This window comes from Garra rufa, chromosome 25 (genome assembly GCF_049309525.1).
Source record: "Garra rufa chromosome 25, GarRuf1.0, whole genome shotgun sequence".
Classification (NCBI taxonomy): domain Eukaryota; kingdom Metazoa; phylum Chordata; class Actinopteri; order Cypriniformes; family Cyprinidae; genus Garra; species Garra rufa.
Window position 1 is genome coordinate 17,634,638 of NC_133385.1, and position 9,282 is coordinate 17,643,919.

The following is a 9,282-nucleotide window of genomic DNA, read 5'->3' on the forward strand; positions in this document are numbered from 1 at the left end:
ATATCCAATAGCTCTGTTAAGGTAAACTATTGCTGTGCCACTAGTAGCACCCAAAAGAACTGTAAAACAAATGATTCATTAATAATAGAGTGTGAAAGTTGGGTTCTGGAGGTAAAAACTCATTAATTTTCTTCAAACTTAAACTCATTTATTCACTTGTATGGCTTAATATAATGTAAATGATGTATCTTACTGAAATATATAATAGAAAACCCATGAAAGATTTACGTTATTTAAAAAAATCCACATCGTTTTATACATACTTTGGACTATGGGGGGAGCCATTATGAAATGAAATGGTGAGCTACTGGTGCTAACTACCTGTTGCTATTTTTGCAGCAAAACAAATGGGAAAATAAAATACTACTACGATGACCACAGCTACTGAAAGAGCTTACAGGTGGCAATGGATATAAGCGTAGGTTTAATCCAAATCCTGTACCATCGGTTTTCCCCACAAAGAGTCTAAACACTCCCGGATATCGAGTGAAATCCACCCTGAGAAACTTCTACAGTGGCTACGGCATTATGATAAGCGTTGGTATGTTTACATCTTCCTCTCTAGCGCCACCACTTGTCCGAATTTCGGTCATGTTTATGCTAATAACTTTTGAACTGTAAGGTCTAGAAGTTTTTTGCTATTTTTAATACTTTGAAAACTTACTTTTTTGAACTCGTAGTCTGATTTCCCCCAAAATTGGCTCAGATCATCTTCAGACCATGCTGGCAATAAGTTATAGAATTGAAGCTGATGAGTCAAACTGCTGTTGAATAACGTACAAGTGAATTTGACGAAAAGCACGCAAAAATGGACGTGAGGCTATATCTCCGCAACAGTTTGTCGTATTGAAACTAAACTTGGTGTGTGTTGTAACAAGCATGACCTAAGACTACCTGCAGCGTTTCGGCGCTGTGCCACCTAATGGTCAGGAGATTTGAAAAATGGCTATTTTTTCAAAACAGCTCTCTTTAGATTCGGTGGCGCATGCAGAGTCGAATCATACCTATTATTTTTGTGTTGGCCATTTTGAATTTTGTCGTAAAATGCTATATTTTATGAACTCTTTGGCGTATCGTTAACAAAACTCATTATGTGTCTCCGGCACCATGCCCTGACAGTACTCAAGAAAGTTTGAGGGCAGCGCCATCTTGTGGCCAAAAGTTATAAAGAAATTTCAATAAATGATAAGATTTGATTAAATTGGCCTACTGTAATGAAAGTGATCTCAATATATTCATTGGGTCATGCTGAGAACAACGCTACCAATTATGCCAAAATTGGCCCAACTTCCTATCCACCATTTTAATTAATGTTGAAAACCTGCATTTTCGAACTCCTCCTAGACCATTAGTCCGATTTTCTCCAAATTTGACTTGGATCATCTTCAGACCATGCTGGCAAAAAGTTATGCATTTTGTGTTGATATGCAAAACTGTTTTCATTTAACGTATCAACGAATTTGCTTGAAAGATTACAAACTGCAGGTGAGGCTGTATCTCTGTAAAGCTTTGACATATTTACACCAAACTTTGTATGTGCCATTGACACCTCTCGCTGACCATGCCACAACAATTTGGTCACAGTGCCACCTGTTAGTCAGAAGCAATACACCATTCAATAATAATAATAATGAAATTTCAAAAAATGCTAACTTTTGTTTGTAATTGCCTATTGTAATGAAAATTCCAAAATATTTCTTGGGTCATGCCAACAACATACATAACAATTATGTCATAGTTGGCTGAACTTCCTGTCTGCCTTTTTGATTTATGTTGAAAACCTACTTTTTTGAACTCCTCCTAGACAGTTTGTCTGATTTTCACCAAAATCGACTCAGATCATCTTCAGACTGTGCTCACAAAAAGCTATGGATTTCATGTTGATATATGAAACCGTTTTCATACAGCGCCACTACAAATTTGAGGCATGATGCCTAAAATAACTCTGAGGCTGTATCCCTGAAAAGCTTTGACATAATGACACCAAACTTTGTGTCATTGTCACCCTTACACAGAACACAACATACATCGATTTGATAACAGCGCCACCTGTTGGTCAATAGTGATAATCCACTAAATCATATTACTAGTGGTTGTTTTTAAAAAAAATTACCCATTTTGATTAAAATCGTCTTAGAATGGCTTCAATTACTGATTGCTTCAGTTGCTCTGATGCTTGCTGCCATGCTTGCCTAATGCTTAGCCCCATAATTGCTGCTTGTAGCTATATTTATTCTGCTGCTGCTGCTTTTTCTTCTCTATTGCAGTCCATAGAACCACTTGCGGGAAAGTTATGAAATTTGGCACACAGATAGAGGACAGTCTCAACATTAACCAGCAAGTTTGGAGTCTAGCGCCACCACTTGTCTTAAGTGACAACTGACAACTACACAGACAACTGTGTAAGGTCTAAAAGAAAAATTCTTGTTTCCTCTGAATCCTCATGCCGTGTCAACGCCACCTAGAGGTCAGGAGATAATAGCTGTTTTACCTCCTGAATGACCAAAAATCACAAAACTGGTCTCTTTGGATTCAACGGAGCATGCTGAGTCGAACCATACCCAATTGTCCCATGTCAGCCACTTGGGTGTTGGACATTTTGAATTTTGTCGGAAAATGCTATATTTACAAACGCATTGGCTTATCATTACGAAACTTGGTATGTGTCTTTGGCACCATGCCCTGATAGCACTCAAGAAGTTTGAGGGCAGCGCTGCCTTGTGTCAGCTAAAATTTCTGTTCGTCATTTTGATTTATGCTGAAAACCTACTTTTTCAAACTACTTTCCAATTGGTCCAATTTTCACCATATTTGACTCAAATCATCTTTAGACCATGCTAGCAAATAGTTATGGATTTCGTGTCTGTATACGAAACCATTATCGTTTAACACATTAACAAACTTTTGATTGCTTTAGCCTTTTGTAATGAAACTGGTCTCAAAATATTTCTTGGGTCATGCCAAAAACATAGATAGAAATTTTGCCATATTTAGCTGAACTTCCTGTCCGCCATTTTGATTTATGATGAAAACATTCTTTTTTTCGAACTCCTCCTCGACCGTTGGTCCAATTTTCATCAAAATCGAGTCAGGTCATCTTCAGGCTGTGTTGACAAAAAGTTATGGATTTCATGTTGATAGACAAAACCTTTTTTTGTATAGCAGTATAACAAAGTTGACACATGATGCCAGACTACATCTGAGGCTGTATCTCTGCAAAGCTTCGACATATTGACACCAAAATTTGTGTGTGCCATTGTCACCTCACACAGAACGCACCACACCAATTTGATAAGTGTCACCTATTGGTCAAAAGTGATAAGTGATTAAATCATATTATCAGTGGTTGTTTTCATGATTTTTTTTAGCAATTTTCACTGAAATCATCTTAAAATAGCTGCAGTTGGTCTGATGCTTGCTGCCATGCATGCCTCTGTGGTGACTGGCCCTTAATTGTTGCTTGCAGCTATATTCTCCTTTTTTTATCGCTAGGAAAGCAGTAAAGACTTACATCGCTTCTCTTGTTGCCCTTCGACTGAAAATTACTTCTAAAACTAAAACTAAAAAACTAAACTAAAACTAAAAGCCGCATTGTATCAGTATTTTTATTTTCCAAGTTGTGTTGCTGTAAAATTAGCAACAGTATTCCCAAGTGCAACCATTTCATGCCATTGAAATAATGGCGCCCCCCATAGCTCAAAATATGAATAAAAAGATTAGGAAATAAGGTCTTTCATGGGTTTTCTAGTCTATATTTTAGTAAGACACATCATTTATGTTATATTAAGCCAGGGTCCCCTCTAAACATTTCTCTTTACAGGTAAGCGGACGTCAGGCGTTGAAAATACACCAGCTCAGAAATAAAGAAATATTCACCGGAGTAAAAAAGTATGACAAGCATAAAATATTATGTGCTATTTAAAGTTTTACAAGTGAGGTAAACACTGGTCTCGATAGACGCAGTTTCTTTTACGTAGGTGTTTTGGGTGAGTCATTTTCTAGCTCGACTAGAAAAAGCTAGATGTCAGCTGAGTCAATGAACGTCCCGATGCGATGAGTAAAAATAACTCGAGGTTTTAGCAGAATGTTTGTGCGTCAAACTTAATGAAGCAATATTTTGGATTCGAGCGCTAAGGACGCTGAGTCAGTGCACTCGGTTGAGCCAGGGAGCGAGAATGTCTCATAAGTGGGACGGAAACGGAACAAATCTTGAATTAATGAACCTTTTGGTGTTCTGCAATATCTGTTTGATCTTCATTCGGCATCTCCACCCTAATCGTCCTGTTTTTACACGGGCGATACAAGCGCTAAGCTCATATAGATGCCTTGTTTGGCCAGGAGCAATTCCATTTGGATTCTCTCCGAGGGCTCATTATCAAAGTCTCATCTACTAATAAGAAGGCAAGCCTATAATTATAGCTCAATATACCTGGTAGAGCTACGGCTCTGATTAAATTGTTGAAGGGCAAAAAGAGAGCCTGAAAGAGGGAATGAGGTAGAGGCATTGAGGGGGGTGGAGAGAGGATAAAAAGATGTTCAAATCATAAAAATGTGCATACACTGTTCCCTAAACTGAAATTTCTTATTCTGATTGACAACCGTTTCATGAATTAGGAATTGCTTTTGTGTCCTGCGGGGAGCGATGTTTACTTTGCATTTGATTAGATGTGTATTTTTGTGTGCTCTTAGAAGATGGTTATCATAGCTGATTTTGACAAGTTCGTGCCGTTCTCTGGGGTCACCTAAATCACCTAATCTTTGAAATGCAGTTTTATCCGCGAAACATTTGATTATTTGCGCCTCCGCTTTTGTAATTTACATAAATATTTGCTCATGTGCGCACTTTTTCTCTCATGTTGTTCTCAGACGTTTTATTTTTTTTTCTGACAAAGCTAAATATTCTATTCCTATGCTCGTCTATAATCATTTGCATACGCGTTACTGATTGGCCGCGTCTGCTTTATGCAAATGAGCGCTGGTGAAGTGGGTTGCAGCGTGCTGTACCGCTCGCAACGCTAGTGCAGCATCAGCAGTCTGACAGTTATAGACGCACGGTCTGCTGTTTTCTCTTATCTGTCCGCTCACACTGTCCTGAACACCCTAGAAGCAATGCAGGTACACATTTAAACACAATTACTCTACACTAATGGGAGACACAGCAGCCCACACAGAGCACTTTTGTTTTCTGTAGCATGCAGATAGCTGTTCTTTTCTGACAGGACAGCATTGTATTAAGCAGAAAGGATTATTTGAGGGTTACTTGAGGTGAGTGGGAGTAATTGTAAGAAAGTGTAGCCTTAACCTTTGAGATTGCAAGTTATAAACTCATTTCGAGGGGAAAAAAAGACTGTTCTCAGAATTGTGAGTTTATATCTTGTGAGATAAAAAGTCACAATTCTGACTTTTTCTCAGAATTGTGTGATATAAATGCGCAATTGCAAGATAAAAATTTACTTTTTTTTTCCTCGCAAATGCGAGTTTGTATCTTGCAAATACTGACTTTTTTAAATCACAATTCTGACTTAACTCGCAAATCTAACTTTTTTTGCTTGCAATTGGGAGCTTTTTTTCTTGAGATATAATCAAAATTCAGACTTTTTTCTCCGAATTGTGAAACGCACAATTGCTAGAAATTAAGTCAGAATTGTGAGGTAAAAATGGACTTTTTTCTTGCAATTGCGAGTTTATATCTCGCAATTCTGACTTAATTCACAATTCTGACTTTTTTCTCAGAATTGAGATATGATCTCGCAGTTGCGAGTTGTAACGTCAGAATTGCAAGATATAAGTCACAATTCTGACTTATTTTCTTGCAATTGCTAATTTATGTCTGCCAATTCTGACTTAACTCACAATTTTGACTTTTTTCTCAGAATTGTGAGATATCAATTCGCAATTGCAAGTTATGAACTCCATTTCAAGGGGAAAAAAAGAGTTTTTCCAGAATTGTGAGTTTATATCTTGTGAGATAAAAAGTCACAATTCTGACTTTTTCTCGGAATTGTGTGATATAAACGCACAATTGCAAGATAAAAATGTACTTTTTTCTCGCAAATGCGAGTTTGTATATTGCAAATACTGTTTTTTTTCTTGCAATTGAGTTTATATATTGCAATTCTGACTTAACTCGCAAATCTGAATTTTTTTCTTGCAATTGGGAGTTTTTTTTCTTGAGATATAGTCAAAATTGTGATATGTGATTGTGATTGTGTGATATAAATGCGAGTTTGTATCTTGCAATTCCGACTTAACTCACAATTCTGACTTTTTTCTCAGAATTGTGATATATAAACTCACAATTGCGAGGGGGAAAAAAGACAGCTTATATCACAATTCTGAGAAAAAAAGTCTGAATTGCGAGTTAAGTCCGAAATGCGAGATATAAACTCACAATTGCAAGAAAAAGTCAGAATTGCAAACAAAAAAAAATAATAATAATCTCGTAATTCTGACTTGCGGTTGCATGTTATAAAATTGTAAATGTTTTGCAATTCTGACTTTTTCTTGCAATTGTGAGTTTATGTCTCGCATTTCGGACCTAACTCACAATTCTGACTTATTTTCTCAGAATTGCAAGTTTATATCTTTATTTCTCAGAATTGTGAGTTTATGTTTTGCTTTATTGCGAGTTTATATCTCAAAATTCTGAGAAAAAAAGTCAGAATTGCGAGTTAGGTCCGAAATGCGAGATATAAACTCACAATTGCAAGAAAAAGTCAGAATTGCAAAACATTTACAATTTTTTTTAATCTCACAATTCTGACTTGCGGTTTCATGTTATAAAATGTAAACTCACAATTCTGACTTATTTTCTCAGAATTGCAAGTTTATATCTTTATTTCTCAGAATTGTGAGTTTATGTTCTGCTATTCTGACTTAATTGCGATTTTTTTATCTCACAATTCTGAGAAAAAAAGTCAGAATTGAGAGTTAAGTTCGAAATGCGAGATATAAACGCACAATTGCAAGAAAAAGTCAGAATTGCAAAACATTTACAAATTTTTTTTATCTCACAATTCTGACTCGCAGTTGTGTTATAAATGTAAACTCACAATTCTGACTTATTTTCTCAGAATTGCAACTTTATATCTTTATTTCTCGGAATTGCAACTTTATTTCTCAGAATTGTGAGTTTATGTTTTGCTATTCTGACTTTATTGCGACTTTATATCACGCAATTCTGACTTCATTTTTTCAGAATTGCGAGATAAAAAGTCGCAATACCTTCTTTTATTCGGTGGTGGAAACAGGCTTCCATAGCATACTACTCGCAGTATAAATTATTCAAACAGTATTAGTTATTTGTAGACAATTATAGTTTTTTTTTATATTTTGAAGTGAAAGTCTGTGCTAAAGTTTTATAACTTTTCATTTGAGTTAGAGTTTGGTACTTTGTGTATATATATATATATATATATATATATATATATATATATGTATATATTAGTTGTAGTAACTTAGTAAATTTTCTTAAGTAATTCAGTTAGTTGCCAATTCTGCATTTCTACTAATATTTTTTTTACTGTAAGATTATCATTTAAAATTTTGTTATTAGATAAAAAATAAGTAATAAATAAATAATTTTTTTTCTCCATGTAAACCCAGATGGACTAATAGTTTCCCAGAATGTACATTATACAACAAGAACGCACTGCATTAATTAAATCCCACAGTGCAATGCACTTGACTTAACATTAACATGTCATTTTTACTCATTATTTGGTTGGACTGGCCAAGAGAGAACACATTTTAGTGCAAAATTGAATGAAAATTGTCACTTTTTCCCTGCTGTATTTTACTCATCGACCGTCACATACTATATATTAAGCATGATACAGTATATACTAAACAGTATGCTAGTATTCTTGCATAGCTCTTGATTGTTTGCTCCATCTGAAATTACATCTCATTCCCAATAGGGGGCGCTGTGTGTCATTTCATTTTAGGAGAGGCGGCTTGTCAAGATGTAATAGTTTGGAAAGACTTGCAGATCCACTTTTCCCTCCCATGACGCATCATGGTACCAAATATCCTTTTCTTCCCGACTGAATGATACAGCATGACAGCCATTTTTGCCTTATCTGGCTGATTGTCAAGTGTGAATCGATTTTCAGCGGAGGCTATTTTCTGTGACTGTAATTCTGTCACATTTTCCATTTTCTGTGCGTCTTCTCTTCTTTGAGGAGTTAAATAAAAGCGCTGTGTGTCTATTGCCGCTGTCTCTCTTTTAATACTATTGTGAAAGGGAGGGTTTTCACAATGAGCCTGAAAGCTGAATGTATTGTGTCTTTCAGGGCTAGTGAATGTCGTTTCTCAGCCTCTCTTCCCGACCTCTTATTCTTTCTTCCATTCTCTCTGCCTTTCTCTCTTATTCTCCCTCTCTCTCACCTTTAGGAAACAATAGATTCACTGCATGTCCCTGTGGCTGACTGTCCCCTGCCCACACACATTTTCTCTCCATCTGTCACTACATTTTCCTACCTCTTCATCTATCTCTCGGTCCATCTATCGACTGTGACTGCCAGTGGGATAGTGTGTGTACGTGTGTGTGTACGTGTGTGTGTGTGTGTGTGTGTGTGTGTGTGTGTGTGTGTGTGTGTGTGTGTGTGTGTGTGTGTGTGTGTGTGTGTGTCTGTGTCTGTGTGTGTGTGTGTGTGTGTGTGTGTGTGTGTGTGTGTGTGTGTGTGTGTGTGTGTGTGTGTGTGTGTGTGTTTTAGGCTCACCACCTCATGACCAGCTGCAACCTGCTCCGCTGACAGGCTTTTCTGAGTCTGAATGTTTTGTGCTATTCTTGTCCTTGTCTCTTATCTTGTACATATTTTGAGCCCCCACACAGAGTTTCTCATCAGGCAACCGAAAACTTTCCCTGGCTAACTTTTAGACATTCATTTACTTGGATGTTAACAGGGCTGTATATGTAGGTGCCATGGAGACAACACAATTTTTGAATATTGTGAGCTGAAAAATTCTCATTAAAGGAAAAGTTCACTTCCAGAATTAAATTTCCTGATAATTTACTTACCCCCATATCATCCAAGATATTCACGTCTTTTTTTCTTCAGTTGAAATTAATTTAAGGTTTGTGAGGAAAACGTTCTCTCCATATAGTGGATTTCAATAGGGATTGACGGGTTAAACGTCTATAATCCCACCCAAGAAAAAAGGGTCTTATTAATTTTCCAAGAAAAATACCAATCTATATGTTTTTTTCAAATGCTCATCTTGTACTAGCTTGACTTTCCACATTATGTAATCACGTTGGAAAGGTCATGTGTGACATAG